We start from the raw sequence: 12501 nt of genomic DNA, 5'->3' as shown, positions 1-12501 counted from the left end.
AATATATAAGTAAAAAAAAAGGATTTTATATATATATATATATATATATATATATATATATATAAATCCAACTTAAACGATCCATACAATTCCAACTATAAAAGTAAAGTACCAGAATAATATTGTTTAAGTTGTGGTATTTGATTCCCATCCTAACAGGCCAGCTACGTGGAATTTATCTTTATATAACCTTAAATGATTTTCTGTACCATTAGTGTATGTGTGTGTGTGTGTGGGAAAAAAAAAGTGAATATATATATTTATATATAAAATTAGTCACTTTTTTTTTTTAAATCCCCCTCTTAACTTACCTTTCAATCGCGTTGCGTCGAATCCTCTCCTGTACTTCGTCGCTATGCTCCTCCATGCTGTGCTCGCAGTGAATGTCAGGTGTGATGACGTCATCACGCCCGACATTCACTGCGAGCGCATCACGGAAGAGAGGACCAAGGAGTGAGCCGGATCGCCGCCTGACCTGAACGGTCACATGCCCATCGTGCCCAATGGGAAAGACGGCCCTGCTTCAATGAACCCCTCTTGATCCCTTTCACATTGCTAGGGGCAGGAAAGAACCTCCATCAATCAGCATTAATGGGATTGGTAGAGAACGTCCACCAACTTCTATTTCAGAGGATGAGAGAGGACCTTCAACTAACCAGCATCACTAGGGGTGGGAGAGAATGCCTACCAATTTTTATTCTATCAAATGTTATACAAATTTATATAAATTGGTGTAAGTGACACATTTTATTTGTCACTGTTAGGAACCCCTCTAGCCGGTACAGCACAACCCGGAGTCTGCTCTGCCAGTCAGGTGTTCACTGGAGCCCCTAGTGGTGGGGACAGACTTGGCCGCAGACTAGCAGAGGGTCATGAAGTGCGTACCGACTAGGGAGAACCCAGGAAAGCGGAGTAAAGTCCAGGCAAGGGTCGAGGGCCGGCAGCAGACAGGGAATCCAATACACAAGCCGAGGTCAAGGGTCACAGGCACGGTAGCTAGGTCCAGATACAGGCAAGAAGGTCAGGGTCACAAGAAACACGAGAAAGGTCCAAATCCAGGCCAGGGGTCATACACGAGAAATCCAATACAGTGTCCACGGGACAGGGAGAGGAACAAAAGCAGGTATCAGGATAAAGCAGGTCAGCAGGACTGTGGCAGAAAAGCTATAACCGGCAGTGAGGCTGCAGACCTCACTGCCTTAAATATTGATGGCCACCAATCAGAGCTCAGCTCTGGATCAAGCCCACAGAGGGGTAATAATTGCTGGCCAAGCCCCCCTCCTTAATTAACCCACCGCTGTTCATTACGCAGGACGCAGCACTACAGAAGACGCGCTCGGCCGTTGCCTTGGCAACGGCCGGGCAGGAAGCGGAGATGACATCCCGGTCGTCAAGGTGACGGCCGGGACGCCAGAGGGAGCCCGAAGCGAGCTGCGGCGGCCGTGAGTATCGCCGCGGCTTGTGACAGTCACACTTAATTTTGTACTCCAAATAAGCATTATAAATAATCACAAAACATGAAGACTTGGGAAAATAAAGTCTGACAACATGTCCCAATGTGTCTATGGTAACATCTTTAAGTAAATTAATGTACTTAAAAGTTTGCTTATTATGATTAGTGTGATTGGTATATTGGCATACTTGTATTACCTTTATTTATCATAATATTGGGATTAGCACTAATATGGAAGCTAGTAAATGAATTATAACCATAATAGCTTCAGAAGCTGCCATGGCGATAGATATATTTAATGAAAGTCTGTAACTGACTGGTTAGTGATTTTAATTATAGTTAAGTGTTACGAGTGGAGGCTCCCTGTCGCTCGTTCCTACCTGCGTCCCGGCTGTTGTCATGAGAGCCGGGACTTCACTTCGAGTTCCTGTGTCCCGGCCCTTGTCAGGGAAACAGTCGGGACACAGTTTTAGACAGCGCCGCGTCCCGGAAATGCTGGATAGCTGGGCGCATGCGTTCTAGTCCAAAACATCAGTGACTAAATTAATGAATTAATTAACATTTCCTGGGGCTCATTTACTCTCCCTCTCCTCTCCTTCCTGATTGGTCCCTTTGAGTATTTAAGGCAGGGAGGGCTTAGCCTCCCTCCCTGTGGATAGCTGACCTGCTGTGTGTTTTGTTGCTGACTCCTGATAGATTTCCTGTTTTGACCTTGGCTTTGTTTTGGACCCGTGTGAACTCTGATTGCCCCAAACTCTGCTTGTTATCTGGATACCCCTGTTTGCTGCAAGACCTGACCTATTGGCCTGTCTTTTGACTACTCTGTTTGCTTCAGATCCCTGAACTTGGCTTACGTCTGACCACCCGTTATCATCTGGATTCCCCCCTCCACTGTGGATTTGTTAATAAATAAATTGTTAATAAATAAACTTGCACTATAATAGAGTTAAGACCTGGGGGCACCTGAGTGCCTGTGAGCACATCAAGCTCTACAGGAAAGGCAGCTGCTATAGGCGAAGACCTCTATCGCTAAGTTCTGTAAGTTTATTACGAGACCAGTCAGCCTAACATTAGAACTCGCCTGGATGGATTAGAGCAGGACTAATCCAACTCCAGCCCACGTTCTGGCTGGTCAAATTCAGATCCTATCCCAGATGGCTCAGGGATTATCGCATCGGCTATCTGCACAGGAAGAAGCCTCCAGGACTTCACAAGTTACTCTGGCACTTGTGGCAGAACCCAAATTAAATTTGCCAGACAGGTTTTCTGGGGACAGAGCTTTGTTCCGGAATTTCAAGGAGAGCTGCAAGCTCTATTTCTGCCTGAGACCCTGGTCTTGCGGTTTAGAACAGCAAAGGGTCGGTATCATCATCTCCCTCCTCAAGGGTGATCCTCAGTAATGGGCCTTTCGCCTGGCTCCAACGAGTCCAACATTGCAGTTGGTGAATGCTTTCTTTTTTTAATGCCTGGGGTCTACTTTATGATGATCCGGATCGAGTGGCCTTGGCTGAGGCTCATCTGATGGCCTTGAAGCAAGGCCGGCGCTCTGCTGAGGAGTACTGTGCTGAATTTAGGCGATGGTCTGCTGACAGCGAATGGAATGATCCGGTGTTGCGCAGTCAATTTCGCGTTATCAGAACAGATCAAAGACAGTGCAGTATCCTTCTCCAACATCTCTGAAGATCCTCATGCATCTCGCCATCAAAATTGATAGGAGGATCAAGGAGAGGAAGGTGGAAAAGGAGGTACCATATTTTCCATCTGTATTTGTTCCCGCATCAATGGACACTGAAGAGCCCATACAATTAGGAGCATATCGTCTGTCTTCAGAGGAAAAGAATAGAAGATGGACCCAAGGTCTTTGTCTATACTGTGGCATCAAGGGTCATTTTTCCTGCTCCTGTCCTAACAAATCAAGAAAAGAGCAAGCCTAGGGAAAAAGGGGGAAGTTTGCCTGGGTCTGCAAATTATCTCTTCCAAAAATGCCGTCTTAGTTCCTGCACACTTGTTCTGTTGCTGTCTCAGCCTTTATAGATAGTGGTGCCGCTGGCAACTTTCTGGACATCAGATTCGCTCAGTCTTTTGGGATCCCTTCTGTGAAGCTTGATTCTGCTATCACTGTCTTTGGCTTGGATGGAGGTCCATTGCCTGGCAGCAAAATTGCGTATGAAACACCTGCGCTGCAGTTATCTGTGGGGGCTCTTCACTCAGAAACCCTGTCATTCTACCTCATTATTTGACCAGCTGTTCCATTAATATTAGGCCATCATTGGCTCTGCCTCCACTACCCTGTAGTGGATTGGGTTGAAGGGGAGATTACTCAATGGAGTTCCCTCTGTTCACAGTCTTGTTTAACTTTGCCCCTCCGGATTCTGCAACCTGTTTCTGAGCAGCTTCCTCCCCAATACCACGAATTCTGGGATGTGTTCTATAAAAAAGTGGCTGACTCTCTGCCTACACATCGTGAGTTTGATTGTGCCATTGATTTGATTCCAGGTGCCAGATTACCCAAAGGGAGGTTGTATTCATTCTCTGGTCCCGAGACCAAGGCCACACAAGAGTATGTAGAAGAAAATCTGGAAACAGATTTTATTAGACCTTCTAAATCCCCAGTTGGAGCTGGATGTTTCTTTGTATCAAAAAAAGACAGTGGATTGCGGCCTTGCATCGATTTTCGGGGCCTTAACAAGATTACAATCAAAAACACCTCTCCTCTTCACCTCATCTCCGTGTTATTTGACCAAATAAAAACTGCTACCATCTTTACCAAGATTGATCTCCATGTAGCATATAACCTTATCCGCATTAGAGAGGGGGACAAATGGAAAACGGCATTCAACACACATTCTGGCCATTACGAATACCTGGTCACGCCATACGGTCTTTGTAATGTGCGTGCAGTGTTTCAGGATCTCATTAATGAAGTGCTCTGCGAGTTTCTTGGTAATTAATTGGCGTGTATTTGGATGATATCCTGATATATTCAGTCTTTTTTGCAACATCGGACCCATTTTAAACAGGTCCTCCAAAAACTTTGTGATCATCAGCTCTTTGCCAAGTTGGAGAAGTGCAAATTCGAAGTACAGAAAGTATCATTCTAGGGGTACATAATTTCCTCTGCTGGTTTCTCTATGGATCCAAATAAAGTCCAAGCCATCCTAGATTGGGTACAACCCAATAATCTCAAAGCTATCCAGAGGTTCCTGGGCCTATTCGTGGATTCTCCAATCTAGTGGCCCCTATTGTTGCTCTTTCTCCGTAAGGGAATGGATCCCAGTAATTGGTTCTTTCAAGCCATAACCGCGTTTGAGGCCCTCAAAAGGGCATTAATTTCTGTTTCTGTCATCAGACACCCTAATCCAAATGTACCCTTTGTACTAGAAGTAGATGCCTTTAATGTAGGAGCTAGTGCTATCCTCTCCAGGAAAGACCCTCATACTCATGGTCTGCAACCTTGTGCATATTTTTCCTTTAAATTTTTTGTCGCTGAAGCCAATTATGATGTAGGCAATTGGGAAATTTTGGCCATCAAATGGGCTTTTGAAGAATGGCATCATTGGCTGGAAGTAGCTATTCACGTCACTTCCATTATAACTGATCACAAAAACCTCCAGTACATTGAGTCTGCCTAGAGGTTGAATCCCAGACAGGCCCACTGGGCGCTCTTTTTAACCCGTTTCAAATTCATTATTACCTACTGACCTCGATCCAAAAATATCAAGGCGGATGCATTATCAAGAAGTTTCATTTTGCATCATGTACCTGTCTCTGAACCACTGCCCATTATTCTACCTTCTATAATTCATGCTGGATTAACTCAGGACTTGGGGGCAACTCTTTGTAGATTTCAAAAAATAGCCACCGCAGGAACTTCGGCGAACCTTTTATTTGTTCCAGTCCTCTTAAGAAAAGCGGTTCTCTCTGAAGCTCATGACAGCCAGGTCGCCGGGCATCCTGGTATCTCCAAGGCAGTAGAAATTCTTTCACGCTCTGTGTGGTGGCCCTCATTATCCTCAGATGTCAGGAACTTCGTTCAGTCTTGTGAAAACTGTGCAAAGAACAAGATTCCCAAGAATTGTTCTTCAGGCCAGCTTGTCCCGTTGTCCATTCCTTTGAAGCCTTGGACGCACTTATCTATGAATTTTATTGTTGATTTTCAATCTTCTGCAGGGCACAACACTATATGGGTGGTTGTCGACCGATTTAGTAAAATGTCTCATTTTACACCTTTAACTAGACTTCCCAGTGCACGTCTAGCTGCACTTTTTGTTCAACATATTTTTTGGCTTCACAGCCTCCCCATGGACATTGTTTCTGATCGTGGTTTTCTATTTTTTGCACAGTTTTGGAAATCCTTTTGTACCCTCCTCAGGATTAACATTAGCCTTTCATCCGCATATCACCTACAATCAAATGGACAGACAGAGAGAGAGGGTTGATCAGTCCCCAGAACAGTTTTTACGATTGTACACCTCAGAATTCCACGACAATTGGTCTTCTCTATTACCATGGGCAGAATTTGCATACAATAATTCATTTTATTCTTTCCCTCGTATTTCTCCATTCTATTGAAATTTTGGGTTTCATCCCAGATCCAATTCTTTGTTTTTGCTCAGCTCTTCTCGTCTCCCGGAAATACGTTGCACAGCTTCTAATCTCAAGACCATTTGGAAAAAATTTCAGTCTTCCTTGAGGCGGGCCTCATTTCACTCTAAGATATTTGCTGACCGTCACCGCACTATGTATTCTTTTAGAGTAGGTCAGAAGATTTGGCTCTCTACTAGTAACATCAAGCTCAGATAACCCTGTAAAAAACTCGGACCTAAGTTTATTGGACCCTTCACTATCATCAAACAAGTTAATCCTGTGGCCTTCAGCTTAAAACTTCCTTGCTTCCTGAGAATTCCAAACACTTTTCACTGCTCCCTTCTTAAACCGGTGTCTACAGCCTCTAAGAACTCAGTCACTTAATTTGGACGGACGTCAGGAATTTGTGATTGAAAAAATTCTCGATTCTAAAAAAGTCCAAGGACAAGTCCATTTTTTAGTTCAATGGAAAAATCATGGTCTGGAGGAACAATCCTGGGTCCCACGGAAGCGTCTACATGCTGACAAGGTCAGGGAGTTCTTCAAACAATTTCTCAGGAAACCAGGGTGTCGGGGTTCTTTAACCCCTCCTCAAGGGGGGGTACTGTTACGAATGGCGGCTCATTCCTACCTGCGTCCTAGCTGTCATGACAACAGCCGGGACATCACTTCCGGTTCCTGTGTCCCAGCCGTTGTCAGGGAAACGGCCGGGATGCTGGCTTAGTCAGCGCCATGTCCCGACAATGCTGGACAGCCGAGTGCATGCGCTCTAGTCCAAAACATCAGTGACTAAATTAATGAATCAATTTAACATCTCCTGGGACTCATTAATTCTCCCTCTCCTCTCCTTTGATTGGCCCCTTTGAGTATTTGAAGCAGGGAGGGCTTAGCCTCCCTGACGGTTATAGCCTTTTTCTCTGTCATTCGCTGACCTGCTGTGTGCTGTGTTGCTGACTCCTGGTTGATTTCCTGTTTTGACATTGGCTTTGTTTTGGACCCGTGTGAACTCTAATTGCCCTGACCTCTGCTTGTTATCTGGATACCCCTGCTTGCTTCAAGCCCTGACCTACTGGCCTTGACTACTCTGTTTGCTCCAGACCCCTGACCTTGGCTTACGTCTGACCACCCGTTATCATCTGGATTCCCTTCTCCGGCCTTGTCGCTGTGGTTTTGTTACTAAACTTGCACTACAATAGAGTTAAGACCTGGGGGAATCTGAGTACCTGTGAGCACATCAAGCTCTATGGGAAAGGCAGTTGCTATAAGCAAAGACCTCTACCACTAATTTCTGTAAGTTTATTATGGGACTGGTCAGCCTAACATTAAGTAAGGTCTTCCCTAAGACTTTCAGTGGTTCTATAAGATGTGTAAAAAAGTGGCGGTGGAGTTGGAGGTAATCAAATGGGGGTGTTGTGGTGGCACAGTGGTCATATCTGCCTCACGGTACTTGGGTTATTGGTTACGGCACTATCTGTATGGAGTCTGCATGTTTTCCCCGTGTTTGCATGGATTTCCTCTGGGTTCTGTTTCCTTCCTCAGTCCAAAAACATACTGGTAGGTAATTTACTCCTGACAAAATTGACCTTAGTATGTGTGGCAGGTCATTTCAACTGTAAGTTCCAATAGAGAATGAACTAAAGTGAATGACTACATATTCTCTATACAAAACTATGTAATATTATTGCCAGTGTATAAACAAAAATAAATAAATAGGGGCAACACAATGAACATTCCACACCTCCCCAGATAGACCTGACACAATAAGCTGACAGTGCATTTTATTCAATACTAGCTTTTCCTGCCAGACGAGCAGGTAGATTGTGGGACGCATGCACTGCGCCAAAGTGTTGGTTTAGTAAAGTTTGGCATACAAATCTATAGTTCCAAGGCAGTTATTTTAAAGTGAAGCTGTGATCTCTCATTATTCTGCCAAATATTGTTGCCAATTGTTGTTGTTTGCAAGAATCTATTCAGTTACATTAGCAGGGGGTTGTCTACTTTTTGGAAATCACTTCTAATGCAATACTGACCTTCCCATAACTGGATTTGTGAGGTCTATTCCCTTTGCCCCATCTGTTTCCAGATTTCAGAAGAGGGATGTGCAACGCATCTAGTGCTGAGCAAAATAACCATCCTTACCATAATCTGTTATGGACAGAAGATATGTGACAAATGTGAATAGGTATGACCCTGTCCATTCAAGTACATTAGTTACACAGCTTAGTCTTAGCAAGAAACAATGGCTGGAGACAAGTAATAACAGGGGACAGGGGATGGACAAACAAACTGAAATGTTTCAGACACACTACTGAATAAGAACAGTGGAGGGCTCCAAAATAAGTAGTTAGTACATTAAGAAAGGTGCAGGTGGCCAAAATTGCCACACATAGCTTTTAGGTTCACATTGTGAAGACCAGTAGATTACAGTAATATTTGTGGCAGAGTGTCCTCAATAATGACTTGATAAAGAGGCTATTGAAGTAATGGTCTCTTAACAATTCCTTTACTCTGCTTGGGTGCCTATTTGATGTCGAATTTCCAATCATTGCCTTTTATCCTTTACAGGGAGCCCTGTCCAATTGAAGTAGCAGGACCAAATTACAGCAAGCGTGGAGGAGCTTAAAAAGTTGATGGTCAGCCATGCTATAACTTCCAAAAACATAACTCCCCTTAACATAAAATAAACACACAGACAACAAGTTTTGGCAAATAAGCACCAGTTTTTTTTAATAGGAGACAAACATATTGTGGAGAAGAAGCACAAGCAGTCATTTAGAACCAATACCAAAATACCACAATGAGGGTCACCCACCCTCTCAATATAAATCAAATGGGGGACAGTTTCATCCTAGGAGTACACCCTTAAAATGACCAGGTATCCATCTACCACAAGCTTAGAGGACCCGCATCCCTCCAAGGCTGACGTAACGCACAAACAAACCCACACCCGAGAATGATGACTGTAATCAAACCTTAAGCCTAACACTTCAAAGAGATGTGGACTCTTTAGCTAAATAACTGTGCGCCCATCTAGTACTGGCCTGTGGCTGCCAATACTTTCCGGCTATCACACAACTCACCAAACCCACAACCTGCAATATCTAATCAGCAACCATGCAACAACCACACCACCACAGGGACTGGCACCCAGGACCCCTACAACACAAGGTCCATCGGCCTGATAGACAGCACTCATCATCTACCACAAATGAGCGTTGGCATCCAAAGCGTTCATTGACCAGCAAACAAAAGAACTGACTGAGAGAAAAACGAAAAACCCTCCTGCACCAGGAGATACTGCCATAACCACAACACATCAGAGGTGGGAGGGTGGAAAACTTGCACAGGATCAAAAAAGATGTTCATAAGTTGACAGGATATTTATGACCAGATGTGACAAGACCGGGTTGTAATTTGAGAATATTGGGCCAACCAGGTCTGTCAGTCAGTGGACCAATTGAACAACAGCGGCCCACTCAGTTACTAAATGCCGCCTGTCCTGTAAGGCAGCTCACAGGAAGAGTTAAACAGCTGTGACATCAAAAAAGAGTGGAAGAGGTTCAAAAGAGGAGGGTCATGACTTTATCAACAATCAGGAGGTGGTAGACTACTGATGTCATGTTCTACCTGTTTTTTTTTTAAGAGACCTAAAAAGGGAATCTGAGAGGGGAGGGAAATTGTTGTTGGAGAATCTTAGAAGAGCAAGGACTTGGACTGATTTAGAGTAAACATTTTCTCTCATTGTCAGAAGGCATTGCATAAGCAGGAGCTTCTTCAGACAGAGCAGAGTGTACCTCTATGACTGATTCTGTCACCTCTCCATCGGGAGACACTCGCAGATTCTGGGGAAGTGGAGAGCTTACATCAATAGGGAAACTAATACTCAAGGTCCCACAAAGCTGGTGGAGAGTTGGCCAAGTGACCGGGATTTTCAAGATACATAGACCCACCTTACAGACCAGAACCTCTGGCCCTTCTGGGTTGTCGTCTGTAGATTTTATTGCTGGGAATTTGTGTCTGCTAGGACTCTGTGCTGGGGAGGTAACCTGCTGGGGAACTTTGTTGGGGAGTTTTCACTTGCACTGGTGATTTTCTGACACTTGTTACATTTGGTGGGGGAACATGTTTCATGAGCACTGTTGTATTTTACTGAATGTGTACACTTTGTTTAAGAAGAGGGGTTATTGCTTTCCTGCCTCCTTAGCTAAGTGACCTGTGAACCTAGAGGACCAGATATCTAGAGAACTACGGTTCCAACCCTGGTGTCCTCACACCAGGTCAGGTAAACAACTCATCTTGTGACACAGCATGGGAGTATCCAAGTAATCCTGTGCTGCCCATTTTTCTTAACCCTTCCATGTATATGAGCCTATACCAGACTTGAGCTTAAACCTCAGCCTTTTAATCTCCTTTGCGCTGATGACCGTCCTTCTGTTGTAATTGTATTCACTGGAGGAAATCAAATGGGTCAGTGCAATGGACATTCACTGCAAAGTTTGCACCAAATGGAATGTTAGTAAATGAACTTTTGAGTTCTTTAATGCAGGAGCGTATTCACTTTTGTTAGTGGGTTAGGGCCTGGGAACTGGTTCGTTGGGCAGCTACACACTTTTGATCTATGTGTTTAATTTAAATTAGAAACATGCTTCCTTATTTGTTTATTCATGTTGGGATGGTTTAGTCATAAATCTCTTTTGAAATGTTGCCATTCAAAATGTTACAAAGGGTCGTTCTGACCTTTATAATAGTTAATTTCTGATAATGATTAATTGTGTGACTTTCTTCAACTGTCATTTGAAAAACTTTAACTTTAGAAAAAGGACATGTGCTTTTCCTGGAATGACTAATCACAATAAACTGAAGGTATTAAAAACATATACTGCAATATATTAAAAGTTAGTATGTTAAAAATAAACAGTTTTAGGTAAGTCTCACTGCCTAACTACCTAAAACATCCACAACTGACATTACATTAATTAAAGGGCACAAACCTGTACTTGTAAGCACCTAGTCAGGACCCTTCCAGGCCCTAATGCTGCTTAAGGCGGAAATCAAAAAAAGGTTTTATTGTGTCAATAACATACAAGTGTTCATACATTAGGGCCATATCTGATATGACATAACAATTTTAATCAGAGCAAATAATTATATACAAAGTTCAAAAGGTATGAAGAAAAGTAGAAAGAGAAACCGACCCCCTGGACCACTCCTGCATCTCCTTTCACACACAAGAAGATATAAGGGATCTGCAAGAGTTAAGATTGCATTGATGGGGGGAGCAGGAGAGGGAGATGAGTATGGGATGGAGGTCAGATTAGTCATTTCTCCTTTCATGGGGTAATGATGTCTTCAAGGGACGAAAATCTGTGTTGTTCTTCTTCTACTCTCTCATTTTTTTCGAGTTCTTGACTGATTAATCCTACTGAATTTCTTGTAATCCTACTCAACTTGTTGTAGACAATTTGCTCCTTAATGGTGGATTTTCTGACTTCACTGGGATGGAGGACTGTTGCACAGGGGCTCCAGAGTTATTAGCATTCCTTTTGAGCCTTGCATCTGTGGCTGCAGCTTGGCTGATTTATGACAGGACACATATTATAAGGCAGTTGTAAGCAGTGCCCTCTAGCCAAAGACCAGTGTTAAGTTTCAGGTACTTCCAACACTCAGATGAAACCCGGGTATTAAGCTTCCATTGCAGGTAGGTGATGGGACAAGAAGTAGAATAGGCAGACTGTGCCAGTTAGTTAATGCCGGGAAAGAAGGCACAGGAAGCCAAGGTCATACACAAATATAACCAGCAGAATCAAGAACACCTGTTTAAGTAACAAACAGGAGAAGGCTGGCAAATTTTAGCCCGGGTGGCAAGACTCGACTCAGCAGGCTACTTTAAAGGGAAAAAAAATGTTAGGTGGCCCAGTAACCCAGCCCAAGGTAGCCAACTATGGCAGATGCCCCCTGCTCCCCAGCCCAGCCTGCCCCTGGTAACAAAGCTCAATAAACTGGCAACATTCCCATGGCCAGAGACCATCTTTTATAGGGGGCATATTAGTATAAATACAGTAATAAATACTGTACTCTCCAATGCACCTGCCACCACTATCGACAATTCGGTCTTAAAAGCAATCTCCGAACAACCGGGATGGGGATGGTGTTACTGGGGGCTCTGGAGACTACAGTATTTATTACTGTTCAGTATTTATACTGCTACGTACCAGGACATTTTTACCATAAGGGACTATCAGCTTTATATGAAAAGCCAAATTAGGATGACAAAACAAATCTTTCCTATTGTACTTGTTAAATGATAGCTGAAATGTCAAAATTAAAATAGATCACAGATGGAAAATGTGACACATCCTTTGAAGTTGCTATTGTCTTCATCCATTAGATAGGTATAAAATAATACGTTTGACTTTGTACTTGTCCCAGAGTACTTCAGTATGCACTTGAGATGTGAATGA

Source organism: Mixophyes fleayi, chromosome 4 (genome assembly GCF_038048845.1).
Source record: "Mixophyes fleayi isolate aMixFle1 chromosome 4, aMixFle1.hap1, whole genome shotgun sequence".
Classification (NCBI taxonomy): Eukaryota; Metazoa; Chordata; class Amphibia; order Anura; family Limnodynastidae; genus Mixophyes; species Mixophyes fleayi.
The sequence above is the reverse complement of the archived record's forward strand: the minus strand, read 5'-3'. Positions refer to the sequence as shown.